Below are 24,792 nucleotides of genomic sequence, written 5' to 3' on the forward strand. Positions count from 1 at the left end.
AGAGACCAAAGCCCAGTGCCCAGGTGGTGATAAGTTGTTTTACTGAAGCTCCATGCTTCTCTGTATCCTGCTTTCAAGCTAAGAAATAGAGAATGGAATGAAGCCTCAACATCAATTCCAATTCACTAGAAAGGGCCACACAATCAGTTCCCCAACAAGGGCCTTGTTCCCTTTAATTGTGGAAATTAGGGATGTGTACCATGTTCTTCTTTACTAACAAAAACTCTTCTTTACCAACAGAACCCATATATTGTCCAGGATGACTGACAAACATCTTTCAAGGACTCTCTTGCAGTTAGGAATGAGCATATGACTCAGTTCTGGCCAATGAGATGTAAGTAGAAGTCTACAGGGTGGGGCTTCTGCAAAAGCTATTATTTTCTTAATAAAAATGAAATAAACTCCGTAACGCTTGCCCTTCCTTTTCTTCCTGGTGGAAGGAGAGCACAATGCCTGGACATAAAAAAAAGCCATCTTGTGTCCTTTGTTACAAAGATATAGGCAAAGGATGCTTGGTAAAGAACAAAGACAAAGGAGCTCAGGTCCCTGGCAGCTTTTCTGGATCCCCACACAGGGTTGCATTTCCTAAATATCTCCAAACTTTTCATTGCATGAAAGAAATATAATTTTTCCTTATTTAGAGCACTATTTTTAGGTACTCTGTCTCATGAATCTGAGAACAATTCATTTGATATTTTCTATTACTCTCCCTCCTAACCATCTATATTTCTGAAATATCTCAGGAAATATCTGCTACTTTGCTGAATTCATTTATCAGATCTAGTAATTTCTTGGTAGAATCTTTGGGGTTCTCGTTGTAGAGTATCATGTCATATGCAAATAATGACAGTTTTACTTTCTCCTCTCCAATTTGAATGGCTTTTATTTCTTCTTGTCTGATTGCTGGGGCTAGGACTTCCAGTACTATGTTGAATAACAGAAGTGAACGCGGAAATCCCTGTCTTGTTCCCAATCTTAAGGGGAACACTTGTATTTCCCCATTGAGTACGATGCTGGTAGTGGGTTTGTCATATATGGCCTTTATTATGTTTAGGTAGGTTCCCTCTATTCCCACTTTGCTGAGAGTTTGTATCATAAATGGGCATTGGATTTTATCAAATGCTTTTCTGCACCTATTGATATTATCATATGGTGTTTATCCTTCATTTTGTTTATGTGGTGAACCACATTTATTGAATTGCAAATGTTGTGCCAACCTTGCATTCCTGGAATAAATCCCTCTTGATCATGGTGTATGATCTATGATCTCTTTGATTTATTACTGTATTCATTTTGCTAATATTTTGTTGAGGATTTTAGCATCTATGTTCATCAGTGATATTGGCCTATAATTTTCTCTCTCTCTTTTTTTTTCTGTAGTGTCTTTATCTGGTTTTTTAATTAGGATATAGCTGACCTCCTAAAATGAACTTGGAAGTCTTTCCTCTGCTTAAATGTTTTGAAATAGTTTGAGGAGAGGTGTTAGTTCTCAGAATGTTTGGTAAAATTCACCTGTGAAACCATCCAGTCAGGGCTTTTGTTTTGGGGAGTTTTTCTGATTACTGCTTCCATTTCACTAGGTGTACTCTGTCTGCTCAGATTCTCTGATTCTTCCTGACGTACTTTTGGAAGACTGTATATTTCTAGGAATTTATCCATTTCATCCAGATTGTCCAGTTTGTTGGCATATAGTTAGTTTTTCATAGTATTTTCTTACAATCCTTTGTAATTCTATGGTGTCAGTTGTTACTTCTCTTTCATTTCTGATTTTATTTATTTGGGTCACCTCTCCTTTTTTCTTGATGAGTCTGATTAAAAGTCTGTCAATCATTTTTATCTTTTCAAAGAACTAGCTCTTGGATTCATTGATTGTTTCATTTGTTTTAGACTCTATTTTGTTTATTTCTGCTCTGATCTTTATTTCCTTCCTTCTGTTCATTTGGGGCTTTATTAGTTGTTCTTTTCAAGTTCCTTTAAGTGTGAAGTTAGATCATTTATTTGAACCTTTTCTTGTTTTTTGAGATAGATCTGTCATGCTATGAATTTCCCTTACAATTGCTTTCCCAGTGTCCCAGATTTTGGATTGTTGTGTTCTCATTTTCACTTGTTTTGAGGTATCTTTTGATTTCTTTCTTGATCTCATTGTTGATCCATTCATTGTTTAATAACATGTTATTTAGCTTTCATGTCTTTGTGTGTTTTTCAGTGTTCTTCTTGTGATTGATTTATTGTTTCATACCATTGTGGTCAGAGAAGATGCTTGATATGATTTCAATCTTCTTAAATTTATTGGGACTTGTTTTGTGTCCTAGCATGTGGTCTATCCTAGAAAATATTCCATGTGCACTTGAAAAGTATGTATATTTTGCTGCTTTGGGGTGAAATTCTCTGAAGGTATCAGTTCAATCCATTTGATAACAAGATCCCTATATATGCTGCCTTCCAGAGACACATCTCAGATTGAAAAATACACACAGACTAAAAGTAAATGACATTTGATCTAGTGTGTCATTTAAGACCACTGTCTCCTTGTTGATATCCTGTCTGGAAGTCGTATCCATTGAAGTCAATGGGGTGTTAAAATCCCTGACTATGACTGTATTTCTGTCCATCTCTCCCATTTTGTCCATCAAGATTTGCTATACATATTTATATGCCCCTATATTGAGTACATAAATGTTTACTATTGTTATATCCTCCTGCTGAATTGTTCCCTTTATCATTATGTAACATTCTTCTTTGTCTCTTACTATACTTGGTTTTAAAGTCTATTTTGTCAGATGTAAGTATTGTTACCCCATTTTTTTTCTTTTCCATTTGCATGAAATATCTTTTTCCATCCCTTTACTTTTAGTCTGTGTGTATCTTTCAATCTGAGATGGGTTTCTGGAAGGCAGCACATATATGGGTCTTGTTTTCTTATCCATTCAGCTACCCTATGTCTTTCAGTTGGAGCATTTAAGCCGTTTACATTTAAGGTGATTATTGATAGATATGTATGTAGTGCCATTTTATTATCAGACTGTTTTCCTGTGTTTTTTCTTCTTCATCTTCTCCTTCTCCTCCTTCTTCTTCTCCTTAAATCAAGTCCTTTAAAAATTTGTTGCAGTATTGGTTTGGTGTTAACAAACTCCTTTAGCCTTTTCTTGTCTGGCAAGCTGTGGGAGAATTCCATCCCACGGAGTTTCTCCCGGCTGCTGTGGATGAGAACAAATCGTCCTGGACACAATCTTGTTGTTCTGGCAGGAAAGGGGGTGGCAATTCCCTCTAGTGGGGAATGCCCCAAGCCCTTCTCCCAAATGGCTTTTATTGGGAATGGTATGTGTAGGCGTATACAGCATGAATGCGTATTTCATCAATCAATGTCAAAAGGCTATAGTCATACAAAAACAGGTATTATCTATAGATACCAATTGAAGGAACACAAAGATTTGTCATAGGTCAGGGTCTGTGAGACATGCTGATGCCAGATGGTCTTTAAGATGTGTTTCATGAGATAAAGAGTTTATTCCTTATGCTTTGAACTTAAACAACCAGTTTATATCGACAGGGCTTATCACTAGGCAGAGCAAGCTTCAAAGGATAAAATGTACATTTCAGGCCTGATTCCCATGGGAACCCTTGGTGTTAGAGTTGGGTCATGCCTGCCACCTATGTTACCTGGTTTTCCAGGGAGACTTACTAGCCCCTTTCAGGGCTTGCTCTCACGGGGCTATAGTCTCTGAAATCACACAGAGTGGTCCCCAACAGTAAACTCCTTATTTCTCCTTCAATTTTATTTTTTTATTTTTTTTTAAGATTTTATTTATTTAGTTTTAGAGAGAGGGAAAGGGAGGGAGTAAGAGGGAGAGAAACATCAATGTGTGGTTGCCTCTAGCACACCCCATACTGGGGATATGGCCTGCAACCCAGGCATGTGCCTGGGTTGCAGCATCAAACCAGCAATGCTTTGGTTCTCAGGTCTGCCCCCAACCCACAGAGCCACACCACCCAGGGCTTCTCCTTCAATTTTAAATGATAGCCTTGCTGGGTAAAGAGCCTTGTTGTGGTCATTGCTTTTCATCACCTTGAATATTTCACACCACTCCATTCTAGCCTGAAATGTTTCTCTTGAGTAATCAGATGACAGTCTAATGGGTGCTCCCATGTAGGTAACTACCTGCTTTTCTCTTGTGGCTTTTAGGGTTCTCTCCTTGTCTTTAAGCCTTGTCATTTTAATTATGATGTGTCTCAGTGTGGGCCTCTTTGGGTCCAACTTGTTTCAGACTCTCTGAGCTTCCTGAACTTGTGTATTTTTTTCCTTCACCAGATTATGGAAGTTTTTGATCATTATTTCTTCAAATAACTTCTTGATCCCTTGTTCACTCTCTTCTCCTTATGGTACTCCCATGATGCAAATGTTGTTACATTTCATATTGTCCCAAAGATTTCTTAAGCTCTCCTCATTTTTTTAAAATTCTTTTTTCTTTTTGCTGCTCTGCTTGAGTGTTTTTTCATACCTTGTCTTCCAAATCACTGATTTGATCCTCTGGTTCATCTAACCTACTGTTTATTCTTTCCAGTATACTTTTCGTTTTAGATGTTGCATTCTTTATTTCTGACTGGTCCTTTTTAATGGTTTCTATGTCTTTTTTAATGCTGTTGAGTATCCTTATAATCATTATTCTAAACTATCTGATAAATGGTTGCCTCCATTTCATCTAATTCTTCTTCTGGAGAATTCTCTTGTTATTTCATTTGGGCTTTTTTGGTTGTTGTTTTCCCATTTTGGCTGCTTCTTTGTTTTTGTTTCTCTGTATTAGGTCAATCTGCAGACTCTGGTGTAGTCCTATGTCAAACACTGCCTTTAACCGGCCCTGGGCAATCTGTTTGGAGATACCAGCCACCCACAGCTTGTGGCTCCCTCTGCTGGGCCTGTTTGTGGTGTACCAAGACCAGATTTAGCCAGCACTGGGCCCAGGATAGGATCAGCTAAAGTCTCAGAGCTCCCAGAGATCTCCCACTACCTACAGTCTTTCTGTAGGGTTAATTGGTGAAAGTCTTCCAGCTGTACTCCTCAGCAGCCCTGCTTAAGCTCCATAGGGTGGGTCTAAAGTTATTCCTGTGGGCAGGCCTATTGTTTCCCCTCAGACTGATACCACTAGAGGGGAGTGCTCTGCCTGAGAAAAATGGCCCCTTTAGTATGAGGAATGACTCAGCACAGGGATCCTGGTGGCTGTTCCTTCAGTTCTCTCCCCGGAGCCATCAACCCCTGATTCTCCTCGTGCATCTCTAGTCCACTCTGTCCTCCCTCTGCCAGAGCTCAGAGTAAGTGGCTGCAAATGGAATTTTGTGCATTAGGCCTTTAAGTCACTCTCTGCTTCTCTAGGTGTCTCTCCCTGGTGGACACAAACCCTGCTGCTTTTCATAGCCATATGTTTTGGGGGTCCTTTCTCACTTATGGTACTGTAAACTGGGGAGCCCAGCTTGGGGTTTAGACCCCACACTTCTCAGGGGGACCCTCTCAGCCACTGAAATATCCCTCCAGGACTTCAGTTGCCACCTGTGGGAGCCCAGCCAGCCCTCTCGTGCCTCCTCCTCACTCTGTTCCAGTACCATTGTGGCGATGTGGCTTTTTTAATATGTTTGTGGTCATAAAGTTTCTCTCTAGCTAGTGTTCAGTTGGTTATTCGGGATGGTTTTTCTATAATTTAGTTGTAATTCCAGTTTGGTGCTGGGAGGAGGTTAGTGTAGCTTCCACTTATTCCACACTGTTTTGGGACTCTGACACATTTCTGATAAAGGAGAAATCTTGGGCAATTACAGAATTGCTTCATTGCTCTTGAATCCATATGAAAGACGAAAACTAGTTTGGTCACCTTATTTTCCTTCAGGCATCAAGCCCATTTTACATAAGTCATGGAAAAGTTCAATCAACTTCCAAGAAAATACACAAGGACCACTATATTTGAGAATGAGAGAGCATAATACTTTTAAGAACCCTGAATAATTGAAAAAACATACAACATTGGTGCTTTTGTCTTTATAACTCTTTTAAAACAAAGATTCTATCCCTATCCCTCTCCAGAAAAAAAAAAAACAAAACTGGATATCCAAGCATACAGAAATTATTCTATGAATTACATCTCTGAGAGCCTGGAGATGCCTGTGTGTGAAACACCAGCCAAGAAATCATTTCAATCAATTCCCTGCATGTGGGCATAGATGCTCCTAGGAAATGGGGACAGCTAAGCATTTGGTTTGCAGGTTCTCTTCTCCCCCAAAGAGGTCTTTGAGAAGGAACAATGAAATCTCGACTAGTATCTTCACTGCACACTCACTATAACAAGATTTCTTAACCTCAGAACTGTTGACATTTTTAGCTGGATAATCGTTTGTTGTGGGGCTGTCCTGTGAATTGCAGGATGGTTAGCAGAATCCCTGGCTTCCACCCACTAGATGCCAATAGCATCCCCACCACCACCGCAACTAGGTTGTAATGAGGTAGGCAGGCTATTCCCTGGGCTCAGCTGACAGGAAGCCAAGACTTGCTTAACTGCCCTCGGTACCTTCCCTACCCCTATGACCAAACAGCCAATCAGCAACTAAACTAAAGGGTGTTACTGACTACAAGATTTATTTCAGGGGGCTTAGGGTCTTCCCCTTTGTTCATGCATACAAACTAGCAAGGAAAACTGTCCTTTTGGTGACCTTCCCTCATTGAAATACTAAAAAACACACTCCTGGGTGGGGATTTAACATGCTAATGAGACATGATGCAAGAAAAAGCATGTGGTTCCACTAAGCAAGTGCCCAAAAGCCCCCACCTCTATATACTTAAATGTCACTTTTCCTGCTTAAGCCTCTTTACAATTCTCCCCAGCCTTTAGGAAGCAGCCTGTTTTCTTTCCCTTTACAGTGCTGACTTCCTTGTGCACAAATTAATTAAACCTTCTTTCTCTGTGTAAGTTTGTGATGATCTCTTTTGATTTCTGTCCTGGGAGATCACAAGAAACCAGGGCACCAGTAACAATAACTCTCTCAGGGGACAAAATTGCCCCACATGAGACCACTGACAGAAAGTAGCAAACTTCAGCTGTACTGATTTTACTTGAGAATGAACTTGGAGTATTAAGTCCCGTTCACCCCTGAATTACATGTCACTCAATTCTCATTAACGTTCACCTGGGCAACTGGTCACCTTGTAGAGTGAAATGAGCTCAACCCTCACCACACATAGAAAAATAATGTATATGCAATTGCGTCACCATAGACAAAAAGGCATGTGTTTATATTTATTACTTTAATTAGAAACAACTCATTTGGACAAAAACCATACAAGTTCCTTCTCTGATACTGCATTCTTCTGATTTCCTCCTAATTCATGGCACCTCCTCCTCTTCTTCTTACCCCACCTATAGAATTCCTCAGATCACAGACTTGGGACCTCATCTTTTCTCTATCCATGGCTTTAACTACCACCTTTATCCTGATGACTCCAAAGTTCTGTGTTTGGCCTAGACTTCCACTCTGAATTCCAGACTGGTATATCTATCTACTTGATATCTTTCTTGGATATCTCCCAACATCTTACATTTAACAAGTTTTTAAAAACTCTTGCTTTCCCCCCCCCAAATTATTTCATATCTATTCTTTCCCCCATTTAAGAAAATGGCACCAACATCCCTGAAATTGTCCCATCAGAAACCTAGGAGTCATCCTTTAGTGTCCTCTCCCTCTTCGCTCCCCCCAAACTTATTTATTAGCACATCCTAAATCCAACTCTTCTTCTCTATCCCTCTCTCTGCTGCTACTACTGCCCCAGACTTGGGGCCACTCTGCAGCTTAACTCCAGGAAGGAAACATTGTTTATATTGTTGTATAAGTGAGTGGTACCCCCTAGAGTGGTGCATTGGTCAACTTGCAAGACCATAAACATCAGTTCAGACTCCCTAATCCAAGTTACCAACGTCTCTCACCAGAATGAATACAACTTCCTAAAAGTACTCTCTGCTTCTACTCTGTCCCTAATAATCCATTTTCCAAACAATAACCAAGAACGATCTTTTTAAAAATGTATGTTAAGTCATATTACTCTGCAACTTAAAATGCTTCAGTAGTTTCTCATTACTCTTCACCAAAAAAAAAAAAAAAAAAAAAATCCAAACTCCTCTCTGTGACTCCAGGGCTTGCCTAATCCAGGTTTTCAAAATCTCTTCAGTTTTATCTTTTTGACCTCTTTGTTCCATTCTAACAAATTTTTTTACGTTCCCCAAATATAACAAATCCTTTCCTGCCCCGGGGACTTTTCACATGCTGCTCTCCACACCTGGAATACCCCTCCCAATCTTTACCCCCAACATTCACATGACTGAATCCTTCTCATTTCTCAGTCTCAGTTTAAGTTGACCTGACCTACCATTATAAATGAGGTGCTTTCCACAGCACATGCCCTCAGGATACTCTTCACATCGTAACCACCCAATGCCATCTCTTTTTGTTCATGGCTGCATTCCCAGAACTAAGGATGGCACTGGGGTCATATCTGGCACCCAACAAATGCTTCTTAAGTTACATGAAAACATGTATCTCACCACTAGCAGATAATCACTGTTAAAACTTTGGTGTATGACATTTCTAGGACTTAATCATATTTAACTTTAATAATCATGTTTCTTCATTAACTCTAGGATGAAGAATCTAGTAAAAAAAAATACATGGATGCTTAGAAAGTATATGCAATTCTGGTGTCAGCTCAGAGATGATCTCCCCAGGGTCTCCTTTGATCAGCATGGCTGAGACCCTACCTTCAGTAACTACTACATAATCTTGTTTTAGTTCCTTTATGGCATCACCACCAGCCAAATCATCTTTTATTTGCTTGTTTTTCCTGTCTCCCCTGGCTAAAATGTAAGCTCAATGAAGGCAAGGAATAAATTCATCTTACTTAATGCTGAATGCTCAATGCTTTAACAGTTACTGGCTAAGAACAGGAACTCAATATATGTTTGTTGAATGATGAATGAATGTCTGACATTTATCTGTCCAGAAAGCACTCTGAGCCAGATGCAAACTATCAGGTGGACTTAAGGAGGAGCCCTTTAATTGCATTTAGCATTTAAAGGCCATGATCAGCCTCACAGAGGCACTGACACGCTTAAGATGGGCTCTGTCCACAGCTGTCCATGCACTTGGCTCCAACCCTTGCAGAATATAGAGTGACATTTGTACTGACACAGGATGAATGCTTGGCCTCTCTGGTCTGAAAAGGGGGCTCTATATCTCATCTGCTGAGGACAGCAACTCTACTCCCTCCATTGGTTGATCAGACTAATAGCAAACTTCAGCTAGGGTCCGTGCGTTGATGCTGTGGTGTCAGAACCCCATGACCTAAAAATGAAGATGGTACCGAGGGAAGTAGCAGAGCCAGAGAATGAGGCCAAGACTGTCCTGAGCCAGAGGAGATGGAAGAGAGTCTAGGAAGTACTAACACACAATATATTCAGTGTTTACCTTTTTCTTATTCTAATCCTTGGCAGTATGGCTCACTTCACCAGCCTGACTAGGATTAAAAAAAATGATGCTTCATTGTCTCTGCTTATGATACTGCAAACCAGATGTCACAGACTGGTGACTCCTGGGCCAATTCCAGTTCATAGGTATGTTCTATTTGGCCTTCATGGCATTTTTTAAAATTTTGAATTATTGGCTAAAAAATTTTAATTGGAAAATTGTGTATTAGAAAAACTAATTTCTGTCTAGCAACACTAACCCCATATTTTTATATGCCTGATGGGCCCTGCAGGGTTTGGAGAGGGTATGCGTCTCCAGATCCCTCATCTCCTACCTGGACCCTTCACTTATTTATAGCACCTTCCCTACCCCTGAAGCATCTGAATTCGTTATCCCTGCTTCTCAAAGGAGAAGATGACTTATTCTCCTGACCTCAGGTTTCCAAAGAAGAGTGCCTATCAAGATGACTCCCCCACCCCGCACCTTGGGAAGGCCCCCAAAGAGTTAGTTTCAACCTCTAATACAACCCTGTCCTCACTCCTTTCTACAGGGCAAAAGTAACTAATCTGATTGGTGAGATCCCTGAAGATTTGTCCACCAGAAGATGGACTCAGTTTGCCTCACAAACAAGGAAAGGGGCTCCACCCACTCTCCTGGTTCAGTAGCCACCCCCATAGAGCTATGGGGTAAAAAAGCCAGACTTCTTCTCTGCTTCCAAGCACTCAGCGCTCCCAGATCAGGCTTGAGGGTCCTCTCTGGCCTTCTTCTGAGAACACCTTAAGATGCTAAAGCAGGTAATGATCCTCCATTGAGTTGACAGGGTGAGATAATTCCAAAACTGCATTGCCATCCAATGCTATCAGTGGATGAGTCAAGACATAGATAGATATTGAAGGTAATAGAAGACATGAGATCAAGCTGTGTTCTCCAGTCTAGTTTTACCAGGTAACTCCATTCTCTGGGACTTGAGAGGTCTTTCATTTTAGTCATAAATATGATACTTCATTTTTCTGTATAGCTCCTTGTGAGTGTCCCTTTCTGATTAGAATGGGGACAGTAGAAGGCGGCATTATTCAAAAAACCCATCTTCCAATATATTTTAAAATACAGTTCTTAGGTTTGGGTGGCGTCTTAAAGCCACAGATAAATATGTACATCTTCCTGAAGCACTCAAAGCATTTTACTCAAAGATTTTGGAATCACGTTTTCGAGTTTCTGAGCTTTCCCTGCCACCCCCACCCCAGTTCTCTAAAACTGGGTCTATTTTTTTTTTAATTATTTTACTGTTGTTCAATTACAGCTGTCTGCATTTTCTTCCCCCCGCCACCCTATCCAAACCCACCCTCTCTCTTGCTTCCACGCACCCCCTTGGTTTTGTCCATATGTCCTTTATAATACTTCCTGAAAACCCTTCTCCCCACTGTCCCCTCCCCACTCCCCTCTGGCTATTGTTAGATTGTTCTTAACTTCAATGACTCTGGTTATATATTTTTTGCTTTTTTCTTTTGTTGATTATGTTCCAGTTAAAGCTGAGATCCTATGGTATTTGTCCCTCACTCTCTGGCTTATTTCACTTAGCATAATGCTCTTCAGTTCCATCCATGCTGTTGCAAAGGGTATAAGCTCCTTCTTTTTCTCTGCTGAGTACAATTCCATTCTGTAAATGTACCATAGTTTTTTTGATCCACTCATTTGCTGATGGGCACTTAGGTTGCTTCCAGCACTTGCCTAGGGTAAATTGTGCTGCTATGAACATTGGGGTGCATAGGTTCTTTTGGATTGGTGTTTCAGGGTTCTTAGGGGATAATTCCAGCAGTGGAATTGCTGAGTCAAAGGGCAATTCCACTTTTAGTTTTCTGAGGAAATTCCATACTGTTTTCCATGGTGGCTGCACCAGTCTGCATTCCCACCAACAGTGCACGAGGATTCCCTTTTCTCCACATCTTCTCCAACATTTGTTTGTTGATTTGTCTTGGTTGGCCATTCTGACCAGTTTGAGGTGGTATCTCATTGTGGTTTTAATTTGCATCTCTCTGATGGCTAGTGATGCTGAGCATCTTTTCATGTGTCTCTGGGCCCTCTGTATGTCCTCCTTGGAGAAGTGTCTGTTCAAGTCCTTTGCCCATTTTTTAATTGAGTTGTTTGTCTTCCTGGAGTGGGGTCATGTGAGTTCTTTATATATTTTGGAGATCAGACCTTTGTCTGAGGTATCATTGGCAAATATGTTTTCCCATAGTGTTGGTTCTCTTTGTATTTTAATGTTGTTTTCTTTAGCCATGCAGAAGCTTTTTATTTTGATGAGGTCCCATTTGTTTTTTTTCTTTCCTTTATGTCCCTTGTTTTGGGACATATCAATGAAGATGTTGCTGCATGGAATGTCTGAGATTTTCCTGCCAATGTTTTCCTTTAGGACTTTTGTGATGTTACAACTATATTTAAGTCTTTTATCCACCTTGAATTTATTTTTGTGAATGGTGTAAGTTGGTGATCGAGTTTCATTTTTTGCATGTAGCTGTCCAGATCTCCCAACACCATTTGTTGAAGAGGCTCTTTTTCTTCCATTTTATGCTTCTGTCCCCTTTGTCAAATATTAATTGACCGTATATTAATTGACCATAGAGTCTTGGGTTTATTTCTGGTCTCTCTGTTCTGTTCTATTGGTCTGTGTGCCTGTTTTTATGCCAGTACCAGGCTGTTTTGATTACAGTGGCCTTGTAATACAGTTTGATAACAGGTATTGTGATCCCTCCTACTTTGTTCTTCTTTCTCAAAGTTGCTGCAGCTATTCAGGTCGTTTATGGTTTCATATAAATTTCTAAAATGTTTGTTCTATATCTGTGAAATATGCCATTGGTACTTTAATAGGGATTGCATTGAATCTATAAATCGCTTTGGGTAGTATGACCATCTTGATGATGTTAATTCTTCCAATCCATGAGCATGGTACATGCTTCCATTTGTATTTGTCTTCCTTAATTTCTTTCTTCAGTGTTGTGTAGTTTTCTGAGAACAGGTCTTTTACCTCTTTGGTTAGGTTTATTCCTGGGTACTTTATTTTTCTTGTTGCTATATCAAATGGGATTTTTCCCCCTGATTTTTGTTTCTGATGTTTCATTGTTGGTGTACAAGAATGCCTTTGATTTCTGAGTATTGACTTTGTATCCAGCTGTTTTGCCAAATTCATTTATTAGGTCAAGTAGTTTTTTGGTGGAGTCTATAGGATTTTCTATGTACACTATCATGTCATCTGCAAACAGTGACAGTTTCATTTCCTCCTTTCCAATCTGGATGCCTTTTATTGCTTTTCCTTGTCTGATTGCTGTGGCTAGGACTTCCAATACTATGTTGAATAGGAGTGGTGAGAGAGGGCATCCTTGTCTTGTTCCTGATCTTAGTGGGAAAGCTCTAAGTTTTTGTCCATTGAGTATGATGTTGACTGTAGGTCTCTCATGTATGGCCTTTATTATGTTGAGGAATGCTCCCTCTATTCCCACTTTGCTGAGTGTTTTTATCAGAAATGGGTGCTGTACCTTGTCAAATGCTTTTTCTGCATCTATTGATATGATCATGTGATTTTTGCCTTTCGTTTCATTTATGTGGTGTATTATGTTTATTGATTTGTGAATATTATACCATCCTTGCATCCCTGGGATGAATCCCACTTGATTGTGGTGTATGATCTTTTTAAAGTATTGCTGGATGTGGTTTGCCGATATTTTGTTGAGGATTTTAGCATCTATGTTCAGCAGTGATATTGGCCTGAAGTTTTCTTTCTTTGTTATGTCTTTATTTGGTTTTGGGATTAAGATGATGTTGGCTTCATGAAAAGAGTTTGGGAGTCTTCCATCTTCTTGAATTTTTTGAAATGATCTGTGAAGGATGGGGGTTAGCTCTCCCTTAAATGCTTTGTAGAATTCTCCTGTGAAACCGTCTGGTCCAGGGCTTTTGTGTGTCAGAAGCTTTTTGATTACTGTTTCAATTTCATCAGGTGTTATTGGTCTGTTCAGGCTTTCTGCTTCTTCATTGAGTTTTGAAAGATTACATTTTTCTAGAAATGTGTCCATTTCATCTAGGTTTTCAAATTTCTTGGCATATAGTTCTTCGTACTAATTCCTTACAATCTTTTGTATTTCTGTGGCATCAGTTGTAAGCTCTCCTCTTTCATTTCTGATTGTGTTTATTTAGGTCCTCTCTCTTTTTTTCTTGATGAGCCTGCTTAAAGGCTTGTCAATTTTGTTTATCTTTTCAAAGAACCAGCTCCTGGATTCATTGATCCTTAGAATTGTGCTTTTAGTCTCTATGTCATTTAATGCTGCTCTGATCTTGGTTATTTCCTTCTTTCTACTTGCCCTGGGCTGTCTTTGTTGTTGTTCCTCAAGTTCTTGTAGGTGTAGAGTTGGGTTGTTTATTTGAAATGTTACTATCTTTTTTAGGTAGGCCTGTATCTCTATGAACTTCCCTCTCAGGACTGCCTTCACTGTGTCCCATAAGTTTTGGATTGTTGTGAGTTCATTTCCATTTGTTTCCAGAAACTTTTTGATTTATTCCCTAATCTCATTCTTGATCCATCCATTGTTTAATAGCATGCTATTCAATCTTCATGAGTTTGAGTGTTTTGGGGTTTTTTCCTTTGGGGTTGGTTTCTAGTTTCAGTCCCTTGTGATCAAAGAAAATACTTGATATGATTTCAATTTTCTTGAATTTGTTGAGGCTTGTTTTATGTGCTATCCTGCAGTCTATCTTTGAAAATGTTCCATGTGCATTTGAAAAGAATATGTATTTTGCTTCTTTGGGATGAAGGGCTCTATATATATCAGTTAAATCCATTTCATGTAGGGCATTGTTCAATGCCACAATATCTTTGTTGATATTTTGTTTGGAAGATCTGTCCTTTTTTGACAGTGGGGTGTTAAAATCTCCTACTAAAATTGTGTTGCTGTCAATATCTTTCTTGAAGTCCTCCAGGATTTTCTTTATGTATCTGGGTGCTCCTATGTTGGGTGCATATATATATTTACTGTGTTTATATTTTCTTGGTGTATTCTTCCCTTGAGTATTATGAAGTGACTTTCTGGGTCTGTTTTTATGGCTCTTTTTTTGAAGTCTATTTTGTCCGATATGAGTATTGCTACCCCAGCTTTTTTACCTGTCCATTTGCTTGGAATATTTGTTTCCAGCCCTTCACTTTCCGTCTGTGTAAGTCTTCTATCCTGAGGTGGGACTCTTGTAGGCAGCATATGTGTGGGTCATGTTTTCTTATCCGTTCCACTATTCTGTGTCTTTTGATTGGGGAATTTAATCCATTTACATTTAAGATTATTATTAATAGGTGTTTATCATTGCCATTTTTTCATACCTGTGTTCCTCTCTCTTTCACTGTTTTTCTTCCTGTTCTTAAAGCAAACCCTTTAGCATCTCCTGCAGAGCTGGTTTGGAGGATGTATATTCTTTGAGGCTTCTTTTGTCTGAGGAACTCCTTATTTGGCCTTCCATTTTAATTGAGAGCCTTGCTGTATAAAGTAGTCTTGGTTGCAGGCCTATGGTTTTCATTACTTGGAATATTTTGGGCCATTCCCTTCTGGCTTGGAGCATTTCCATTGAGAAGTCAGCTACTAACCTTATTGGGGCTCCCTTGTATGTTACTTCCTGTTTTTCCCTTGCTGCCTTTAACATTCTCTCTTTATCTTGGAATTTTGCCATTTTAATTGTGATGTGTCTTGAAGTGGGCCTCTTTCGGTTCCTCTTGATTAGGGCTTTCTGTTTTTCCTGGATTTGTGTGACTTTTTTTTTTCTCTCATCAAATTAGGGAAGTTTTCCATCATTACTTTTTCAAACAGGTTTTCTATCCCTTGCTCTTCCTCTTCTCCTTCTGTTATCCCTATTATATGGATATTATTTTGTTTCATGTTGTCCTGCATTTCCCTTAACCCCTCTTCATTCTTTCTGAGCCTCTTTTCCTTTTCTTGCTCATTCTGGGTGTTTTTCTCTACCTTGTCCTCCAGCTCGCTGATCCAATCCTCTGTTTTATTGAGCCTGCTTTTGATTCCTTCTACGGTGTTCTTCAGCTCAGAAATTGTATTTTTTATTTCCTCTTGGCCCTTGTTGATAGTTTCTATTTTCTTTTTCATGTTGATATATTTTGTAGTGAGTTCATTGTAGTTTCCCTGTAGTTTTTGGTAATTCTCCATGAGCTCATTGAGCTTCCTTATAACCAATGCTTTGAACTCAATATCTGATAGTTGACTTGCCTCTATTTCATTTAGCATTCTTTCTGAGAATTCCTCCTTTCGTTTCATTTGGGGATTGTTTCTTTATCTTCCCATTGTTTGCAAGACTCTTCTTATTAGCCTCTGCTTCTTAAATTGATCTGTTCTGATCCCCTGGATTTATGGTGTAAACTTCTGTGGTAGGCCTGTGAGATTCAGTGGTACAGTCTCCTTGATCTCCTGAGCTCACTTATATTGGGCTGTTGTTTATGTTGACTCTGTGTATGTCTTTGGGTTTTGATTGTTGTTGGGTCTTTCTTTGGTGGGTCCTTCCCATCAGCTGGTTAACTGAGGGTCACTTTGTCTACCACCTCTTGTATTCTGTTGTGCAGGTGTGGTCAGGTTGTGTTGGAGCTGGTTCTTCTGTGTGCACAAGGTTTTGAGGATTTTCTCTTGCTCTTGTTCAGTTGTTTGTTCTGAGTAAGTTCTCCAGTATTTAGTTGTATTTCCAGATAGGTCCTGGGTTGAGTTAGTGTGGCTTCCACTCCCTCCTTCACCTTCTTCTGTTGTTATCTGTTGGTGGTTCCTTTGTTGGTGGATTTCCTCTTCCAGGAGGTATCCTGGTGTTCATGGCTTCTACCTATTTTTTTTGTGTGTGATCAGTTGGAGGGGGAGGGTGAAATAGTTTGAGACAGGAGGAGTGTATCCTATGATATTTAAAGTACCAGCCCGTAGAGAAGAGATAGGAGATCCTTTGGATATGTATAGTGTTAACCATGATATTTCACCCAACTAGCCATTTTTTAGAAAGGATAGAAAGAAGATAAGACTCTTGCTGGGGAGTGGGGGGAGGCAAGGATTATGCATTGGCTCTAGAAAGCAGTGAGCATGTGGGAGGTCAGATTATGAGTTAAAGTGAGAGTAAAGGATAGAAAATAGGTGTAGTGTGTGAGAGAATAGAGTTAACCACACCAGTAATAAAGTTCAGGAAACAGTGAAGTGGGCTAAGATCTGGGAGGGGTGCTGTGCAGTATTTACAAATGTATAGAACAGCTATTATTTACAATAATAATGAAGCAACAATCATATGACAGAAACTATGTGATCTGGATAACAAGAATAGGAAGTATAAGACCTAGAGTAGTGTAATGGAACACAAGTGAAGTGAAAGACAGTAAATTAACAGTACACTATGAAAGACAGAACAAGGGAAACCAGTCAAACAATGCAATTTAACCAGCCAAGCGAAGAAGACTAAACAGATAGAAGAGAAATACAAAAATACTAATAAAATAAAAAATGTTAGAATAATGAAAAAATAATAGTACAAATGTACAGTAACTTGTTAAGTTCTCTGGAGCAGCAAAGTGAAATTTGTCTCACTGTCTCAGCTGTTGGGATGCCCCCTCTTTGGGTCCAACTCTGGTCTTTTTGCAGTTCCAGTTTTTATTGTCTCACGTCTGGTTTTTCAATGTCCTCTACAATTTTTGGTCTCCTATCTCATATATGCTGGGGTACTGTTGGCTGTTCACTCTGTTCCTCAGTAGATCGGCTAGGTGTTTCACCTGTGTACAGGGGGGAGTGGAATCTGCTCCAACCTATCTCGCCACCGTCTTATCCCTCCAGTTCGAGTTTCTGAGCTCTTAAAAGCTTTTTCATAGGCATACTCAAGCACAATTATCTGAATATCATTTTCTCAGGTTGACTAATGTTACTGAGTTTTTCACATTTGAAATTATGATGCATATAACTTTTATGTGCAGGGAAGTAATTGGATAATTAGGTGTTTTCAGTTATTAGGGTATAATCTAAAGATGCATTGAAGTGAATAGAATTTACAGGGGAAGCAAAGATTATGATAATATCACTGGCTTTCCACATGGCTGGTGGTGATCCAAAGGATTTGATGAGTTTGAGCAAGGTTTTCTCTGAGTAAATCTGAGGATCTATGCACAGCCATATTGTTATGAGGTTTTTTACTACATGTGCCAGTTTTTTTGTGTTTTATTTCCTCAGCTTACATCCATTTCCCACAATAGTGAGCAACTGATAACACAAACATACCAAAACTTATTTTTGTCTGTTTGATCAATTTTAGTGTCATTCTTCATGGACCTTTTTGCAGATAATAACTTACAAATTGCACTGCCAACTTGGTATTATGCCTTAGGTATTAAAAACCAGAAGCTTGAAGAGTAAGCATGAAACCAGTGAAAACAAGCACAATGATCAGAGAAATTTAAAATAACTTGTAACCAACTCTTTCCACAAAGGACTGACAGCAGAAACAAATATCTCTTTCCCCATCAAAACTCTTGGACTAGTGACAGGTTATCATTATAAATGTAGACAATATGGGTTGTGGCCAAATATACCTACTTAAAATGAGTGTTATAGATGAACATCCACAATGCCCATATTTTGTTCTCTATATACCACTCCCTGATTTTTTTTAAAGGGAACCCAAGATTTATGCAGAAGTAGCTAACTTGAGGTCTGGGGCATAAAATGTACAGGATGAACCTGGAATATTTTATGCCAAAAAGAAAGGAAGCTATTAAAACTTAATGAGGTCCAGTCAAAAGATACAGAACCTAGCCTAGCCCAAAGGAGCTCCTACTAAAACAAGATGTTTTATTCATACAAAAGGCTATTATTGTACCAGTTATTTATCTATTGCCTCTCAGCTGTAAGTTCACCCTCTATATTCTGCATTCGATGTTAATTGGGACTTTGCAAACTAAATTTCAAACTCCCGTGCTATCTGGCTTCCTGTTAGTGTCTACTAATAGGAGATTCTACAGGAGAAAGAGGTAAGAGAGTTTCTTTCTGTTTCCCTTATCCTATCAGCAGCATTTCAGCAGCATTCCAGCTCCAATCTCCAGCTTCTTTCCATATTCCCAGTGCCAGCCCTCCTGCAGCCCTTCCTCTCTGGGTTTCTAGGCCCTGGTATACCCTCCTCTTCCTTTTCATTACCTGAGGAAGAAACCAGATCTCTAACTCACAGATGAATGAAAAAATGTCCACTAATGGTTTGGACATTTGCTGTTACTTTCTCTAATGATCATGATATTGTTCTGTAGGCTGTTAATTATGTTAACTGTTAATTTATATCATTCTTGATTATAAAATAACTATGGAATTTTTCCACAACAATTTATATGTTATATTTTTTGTCAAACATGACAACCCACAAAAAAAGTTTGCATTTGAGCATACATGGCTTCATTTTTATAATCACACACCTTGAAGACATCAGCAATGACTGTGTTATTCACCAATAACACTTTGTCCCAAACAGCTTTTCCCCCACCCCTTGGTTTCTCATTGATCAGTGGGGTGATTTTTAAAAGGTGACATTATTTTAGGTGGTTTTAATACTAGCTTTTGAATAAAACTAGGAGACACCTTGAAAGTATATGCAATTACCCAGCTATCTACTGAGGGAAGCTGTTGGTTAGAGTTTTTCAAACTCAAGACTAAATTGTTATGTTTCTTCTCAGAGATTAAAACCTGGAAAAGGTGAATTAGTTCCTTGCTCAATGTCAAGGAGAGAGATATGGAGTTGTTCTGTATAGCTGTTTCTTTCCAAGCCTGAACAATTTCAGCAACAGCTGTAAGGTCAAACCGGGGACAACTTCAACACCACTGAGAAGCCACAGCAATGGAAATGGCAGCAGAATTTGGAGGATGAAGGTTTATCATGGAGTGTACGAATTACCTGTGACTCTTAGTTCATTTATATGTGATAAAAATGACAGCCTCAGTAGTGTTAAAAAAACCAACAGGCACTTTTCTCACCACAAAAGTCCTATGATAAATATTTCCTGGGACAGTCCTGTACCTCAGACCTTTCATGTGTGACCCAAGCAATGTGACTTCTCCACTAGAGTGTACACTTGTCTAAATTGCCACCAGAACCCTGTCCAGGTGGCTCAATTGGTTGGAGCTTCATCCCACACACCAAATGGTTGCAGGTTTAATCCCTGACCGGGCACTCTCACATCTCTCTCTCTCTCTCTCTCTCTCTCTCTCTCTCTCTCTCTCTCAAGTCCATAAACATATCCTCCAGTGAGAATGTTTTTAAAAGTGGCTGTACTCCTCCACTTCTCTGGCGGTTTCTGTGAACTTCTTACCTCTGTGGCTAGCCTGACTTGCCTCACCATTCAGTGAATAAACCTTCCCTTTTCTGTCCATTCATCCTGAACTGTTAAATCAAGGCTGAGAAAAAAGGGGGTCTGGGTACTAAACATTTATCCACTCTCAGCTCTCTTCAAATCAGCTAATTAAATAAGCAGAGTGGTCTTTGAAAGTCATCAAGCTGATCATAAAAATCTTCAGTGTCTCCACATTGTATTTTAAACCTTTTAATCCTCACCCAAGGATGTATTTATTGATTTGAGAGAGAGAAAAGAAGAGGGAGAGAGAGTAAGAGAAACATCCATGCAAGAAACATTCCCTTCATGGTCTGACTAGGAAACAAATCTGCAACCTTTTGGTATACAGGACGACATTCCACCATGAGCCATCCAGCCAGGGCTTCACGTTGCATTTTAAACAAACTGCAGGTCTCTGATCATGGTCCACGGAACCTTAAAGATCTGGTTCCAGCTGAGTCTCATTCCACTCTCTGTGTTCACACTGGTCTCCTCTTTATTGCTCAGAGACATAAGCTTTACCTGACAAGGATTCTTGACACATTCTCTTCCCTCTGTTTAGAAATCTCTCCCACAGTTCTTTGTAGGCTTGCTCCTTCTCATCCAGCAAGTTTCTAAAAAAAAAAAATCCATTTCAGGGAATATACTCTGACTCCCCTGTCAAAAGTATCCCATGCTATGACCTACCACAGAATCATGTATTTTTCTAAACACGACTCACAGTTTATAATTATACATTTAGGAAATTATCTGATTTATATCCATCTTTCCTGCTAGATGGTAAGCTCCATGAGAGTAGGAACCATGACTATCCAGCCTAAGTGTTGGAAAATGTCTTCTGTATGAGAACAAATAATAAATATTCTGGGCTTTGCAGGCCATACAACCTCTGTCACAACTAGTCAACTCTATTGTCATTGTGTAAAAGTAGTCACAATGATTCATAAATTAATAAGTGTGTCCGTGTTCTAATAAAACTTATTTACAAGATCATGTGATGGGCCAGATTTGGCCCACTAGCCATAGTTTATAGATGCCTAGTCTAGCTCATTGTTATAGCCTCAGTGTCGTGCACAACACCTATCACAGAGAAAGTGAACCAAATAGTCATTAAACGAGTGAAAGAATGAATGACCCTAAATCCAGTTTAGGCTAACATTTGGATAAGCTTGGGCTTCGGAATTGGATTTTTCTCCATACTGAACTCTAACTCTTTTTTCTAGTCAATTTCATTTCTTTCTCTTCAACATTTCCCAACCTGACTTTCATTTACAGTTTGACAAGTCACTCTCCCTCCTTGAGCTTCACTAAATCTAATCTCAGAACTATTCTTTTCCTGTTAAGGAATGTCTAGATTCATCTTTCATTGACTTGGACTGAACGTGAACATTTTACTCTCATTACTTCTACTCCACTGTACTCAGCAGTCAGCTACATGACAAGTTTCCAGTGAAAAGAGAGAACATAAGGAAGGATTGTGAATTCTGTATATGAAAATCGGTACATCATTTTTGGGTGGCAATTTGCCAGTATCTATTAAAATTGCAAATACTCCTCCCATTCAACCCAACCACTCTTGGGACTTTCTCCATAACTCCCTATACCTGCACCATGGTTCCAGAATCTGATATAATGTCCATGTAGACAGTAGGTCTCCTCTGTGCTTGGCCAACTATCCATGCAGGCTACTAGTTTTATCCCCATTGTCTTATCTTTAGTTAACTTTATTCTCTGCTGCCTCTAAGCCAAGCTTATAGAACATATATAAAGTCTTACAAAAATGGCTGTGGTCCTTTGTAGTAGGCAGCTTCTGCCATGGCCCCCGGTAGTCTCCACCTCCTAGACCCTACCACCCCGTATTCATGTCCTTGTGTAATCACCTTCCCTTGAGTGTAGACTGAACCTAGTGACTTACTCTACCAAATAGAATATGGCAAAAGTGATGGGATATTACTTCCATGATTCAGTTACAAAAGACTGTGATTCCTGTCTTGCTAGCACTCTCCTCTCTCTGGCTCTTCCCATGCAATCTAAGAAAGTCAGCTGCCATGTTGTGAGCTTGCCCTATGGAAAGGCCCATCTGACAAGGAACTGAGGGAGTGTTCTGACTAACAGCCAGCAAACAAGTGAAGTCTTCAGTCCACCAGCATACAGGGCACTCAATCCTGCAGTTAACCACAAGAGTGATTCTGAAAATGGATGCTCCCCCAGCTGAGCCCTGAGATGACCACAGCTCTGACCAATACCTTGATTACAGCCTGTCAGAGACCCAGAGTCAAAGGATCCTGCTAAGCTACACCCAAATTCCTGACCTATAGAAACTGTGATATAATAAATGTTTTGCTGATTTAAAAAAAAATTCCCAAGCTGATTTATTTGTATTCTGCTTTTTTATCAATGCAATAAATATGCAATCATTCACTTATTCTTTCACTTGTTCAAACAGATGTTTACTGGACTCATAAAGTACAAAGCACAGTAACCACTGTATCTCACTCAATCTATGTGCGTTTGCTCTGATATTCCTTTTTCTCTGACCAGAGCCCTCCTCTTACATTTGAACATTAGGCTAAATATTTGCTCTCTTAAGCCACTATGTTTGAGGCAATTTGTTATGCAGCATTAGATAACTAATACATCCTCTCCACTGAGATGCCAGCCAAGCATACTTGCTTGGGTCTTCATGCCACCCAGCTGCATTACAAGGAAGCAGCACTGGCTTTTCTTCCCACTGATATCCAAGGAAAACTCTAGCCTTGGAATGAGCGGATCCCCACACTCTCCTAGCATGGCTAAGACACTTTCTTTACAAATGTGAGTCTCCCTCCCCACCTTAAACCTCTTCCACAACACCTCTAAATTCTCTGAGGGTTAGATTTTTTGAAAACAAAGCCCAGGAAGACTTGCTGGTGACTTCTGTTTTGTGCTCATCCACATCCATTCCATGAGACGGTGGAGTACAGGGCTGCCCACCCACCTTAATTAGATAGGGGCAACTTAATGCATTTAGTGTCACCCAAACTTGGTGACACTTTTTGTCTTAGATTTCTATTGTTATTGTTACATTGTTTTTCAAGTAAGTAAATAATCCACCCACACCATCATCTCAGCATTTGAGGTCAGCATTTCATAAAAGTTTTTTTTTTTTTTTTTTTTTACAAATTACTTATTATTTCTGGGAGAGGAGAGGAGTAGAACTGAAGACACTTATAATTCTTCCAATAAAGAAACCTATTTGTTTAACCTAAAATTTCTAAAATGTATTTAAACATAGAATCTTCTCTTTCCCTCAGAGACAAAACTGTCTGTGTTCCCAACATTTCCATACTGTTTTATAGTGTCTTGACTTTTCCTATGATGTTCTCCTAGCCGTCAGCCCTGGGTCACAAGTTAAAAACCAGTAAACCCCAGGATATGAGTTAACAGCTTCTCCATGACCTCAAGCACATGCTGAGAGAGTGAAGCCCAGTCCTCCTCCAGGCCATCTCTAGGCCTTGAGTATGATTCCATGACTGCATTTCTCATACTTTATTAAGGTATATGTTAGCATGCCTGCTCTACTTCATAGCCTAGAGGCTACACGGAGCTAACTGTGTCTTGTCCCATATCCCCACATCAAGCCAGTCTTGCCACAATGCTGAAAACTTTACTAAGCTGATCTCAGTTGGTCCCCACAGCCACCCAGTGATGATCTCCATCCTTACGTGACAAAGCTGAGGCCAGTAAGTGGTGGAGCTAAGATTCTAACCCAATCTGCTGATAGCTAAGCTTTGCATACTTTATCTACCAAGCTCTATTCAGTGAGGACTTGGGACAAAACTGAAAAAACTAAGACTTAACACCAAAGGGGACACCATGCTGTATACCTGAAACTAATACAAAAAAAATATTGAATGTAAACTGTAATTGAAATATAAAATTAAAAGAAAAGAAAATCAAACAGGCAGCTTTCACAGGAAAACTGCAATAGACTTCTATGTTAGCCCTGAGAACCCTCCCTTTCAGGACTATAAATTTGGAAACACAGTGTTGACTTCTCAGAGTTTACAGTTGATTTCTAGAGTTTTCCACCTCCGAGTTAATCCCAGACAGAAAAGGAGTTTTGAATGTGTCCTCATATGCAACTCAGAGTGGCAGTGGTCACGGACCACAAAGCAAATCCCTCTGACGCCTTCTGACTCAGGCCTGGGGGATTTGTCCCTCAGCCTCAGCCTCTCATTGTCCACCGTCACCTCCCTTGTCAAAGCTATTGACAGCCATAGCAGCTGAGATATTCTCTTTCTTCTTGCATTTGTCTCCTTCATGCTTCACATTTCCCCCTCATGCCTTCCATTCAGCCAATCTGTCTCGCTCTAAAATGGGTTTTATTTTTTGCCTGTGTCTTCTCTGAAGTTCTCATTACTTGAATCTCTCTAGCTTGCACTTAAGAGTTTATCATAGTTCCCATTTGGCCGCCTTCACTGCTGTCATCCATCTTACTCTAGCGAACACACAGCAGCATCCGCTGCCTTCCCCACTCCCAGTCCCTCTCATCAAGCTTACCCTTCATGGCTGTCTTGTTCCTAATACGGGTCATTTACTTTGGGTCTTTTTAGCAAAGCACAGTTTTTCTTCTTGGTTTGTTTGAAATTTTGTCCCCCCTGGGCAATTTACTTTGTTCTTTTCCCTTCTCTCCCATTTTCCCAAAGATCTCATTCCCAGTGTTTATGAAGACAGGTTTGCTAAATGTCTTTTCGATTCCCTGTGCCTCTGTGGTTTTCCCTTGAATCACAAAGCACCTGATTAGTAAGGTTAACCTTGCCCATTGAACTGCAGGAGCAGCTGTCTCAGAGAGAAGATGAACTGGGTCTTAGTTCTTCTCCTAAAACCCTATACAGTTGGGGCAGCTCCCCCAAAAACATTCTCTTTGCCCACAGTGGGCCCCCTGGCCCTGGTAC

The 24,792-nt window shown here is 39.8% G+C and overlaps 1 long non-coding RNA gene across 2 annotated transcripts in view; it reads right to left on the minus strand.

Moving 5' to 3' along the window:
- LOC123480869 (uncharacterized) overlaps positions 1-24,792 on the minus strand; it is a 437,215-nt gene that overhangs the window by 357,050 nt on the left and 55,373 nt on the right. For both annotated transcript variants that reach the window (XR_008427455.1, XR_008427454.1), the window contains exon 3: positions 20,378-20,469. This is a non-coding gene — a long non-coding RNA (uncharacterized lncRNA). The remainder of the gene's footprint in view (positions 1-20,377; positions 20,470-24,792) is intronic.

The sequence above is a fragment of the Desmodus rotundus genome, chromosome 1 (genome assembly GCF_022682495.2).
Source record: "Desmodus rotundus isolate HL8 chromosome 1, HLdesRot8A.1, whole genome shotgun sequence".
Taxonomy (NCBI): Eukaryota; Metazoa; Chordata; class Mammalia; order Chiroptera; family Phyllostomidae; genus Desmodus; species Desmodus rotundus.